This window comes from Dendropsophus ebraccatus, chromosome 12 (assembly GCF_027789765.1).
Source record: "Dendropsophus ebraccatus isolate aDenEbr1 chromosome 12, aDenEbr1.pat, whole genome shotgun sequence".
NCBI lineage: Eukaryota > Metazoa > Chordata > Amphibia > Anura > Hylidae > Dendropsophus > Dendropsophus ebraccatus.
Window position 1 is genome coordinate 23,841,898 of NC_091465.1, and position 1,074 is coordinate 23,842,971.

Here is a 1,074-nt window from a genome sequence, read left to right on the forward strand (position 1 = left end):
CAGTGAGGAGAGGTGCCGGGCGGCAGAAGGAGGGGTTAAGGGGCCGGCAGAATTACATACATGCATCGGTCGTTTAGACAGCTGCGAGTATGTAGTGACAAGGAACTGCCAGGACCTGACAGACTCGCAGCGAGATTTCCGCTGCGAGTCTGTACGTGTGAACTGACCCTAATTTCTAAGAGTATATTCACTTTTACAATAATCCCAAATGGGGTATTACTATCATCCACGGGATAAGGGATAACTAGGGGAGACCCCCACCACTAACAAAGAACTGAGGTCAGTTATCTACTGAGTGAATGGAGTGACAACCAGCAATGTACGGAGGCACTATAGAGAATTAATGGATCAGCTGTGTGCATACACATTTGGCCTTTGTTTTCAGGCTGGGTGTCTCAGTAGCTGGATAGGGGGATAACTTATGATGAGAATATATGGATTAGGAATATGGTAAAGGTCGCTTTAACAGATACTGGCTGGGTGATTGCATATATACATTTTTATGCACCTTTAGAAAAGATGGCTGAACCTTTGTACAAGGCAAACATTTTAACCTCTTGTATCACACCCGCTACCTACTACAGGGATGGGTTTTGATCTGTTTTTCCACTGACTTCCATTGTAAAAAAAAAAAAAAAAAAAAAAAAAAAAAAAAAATTTTTAACGGACACAAAAGTAGGGACAGCGACGTTTTTGTGTCTGTTAAAAAAAAAAACGGATCCATTTTGATATTAGTTTTTTTTTTATAATGGAATTAAATAGAAAAACTGATCAAAACGGATGCACACAAATGCATAGTTTTTTTCATCCATTTTCTGCAAAAAACGGATTGCAAAAACGTAGTGTGAACCCAGCCTTACTTTGCAACATTTGATTTCCTCTATATTATAATGTACTGCACAATTCTCGCACTCCACAGGCTTGATTTCCTTGTGATTGATGTAAAGGCATATTCTCTTATCACAAATGTATCCGTCTCATACCGTCCCTCTGTACGTCTTCATTGTTGACCGTATATACGGAGGTATACAGGAGCCATGTGACCACAGTGAATAAGAGCCAGTGACGCAGGTA